Consider the following 545-nt stretch of genomic DNA (forward strand, 5'->3'; position numbering starts at 1 on the left):
CCATTTTGGCACATTTATCCAAAAATGTCACCAAACTGCCAAATGTGTTTTTTACATCAATACTGGGGGTTTGTTAAAATTAAATAGCTTATTACCATCTAATGACACTTTCTACATATAATATAACCATTGGTCATGACATTTACCCCATTTATATGCAAAATGTACCATTGTGCACAGTATAATATGTATAATAATGATGAACTGAAAGCTCTTTCTTTGACTCCAAATAGAAAACTTTTATTGAAACAAGGTAAAACAGTCAGAAATATTTTTTGAAGTAATTTCCAAGAAACAAATAAACAATTTTGGAAATCCACCACCACCACCACCAAAAATTAAAAAAAAACTACACAACTACACTACCACAAACTACAACTTTATATCTCATCAGCTGTTTTTAAATAGCTCTAAAATCTTAACATTTTGGGCAAAACCTTTATGCAGAATAGTTTTTGAAAGATTAAAGCCTCTTTTAGCGGATAAAAAAAATTAAAAATTAAAGGCACGTGGAGTCTTTGTTTACAGAGCGAGCCGAGGTCACG

The sequence above is a fragment of the Cyprinodon variegatus genome, unplaced genomic scaffold (genome assembly GCF_000732505.1).
Source record: "Cyprinodon variegatus isolate N-32 unplaced genomic scaffold, C_variegatus-1.0 Scaffold342, whole genome shotgun sequence".
Taxonomy (NCBI): domain Eukaryota; kingdom Metazoa; phylum Chordata; class Actinopteri; order Cyprinodontiformes; family Cyprinodontidae; genus Cyprinodon; species Cyprinodon variegatus.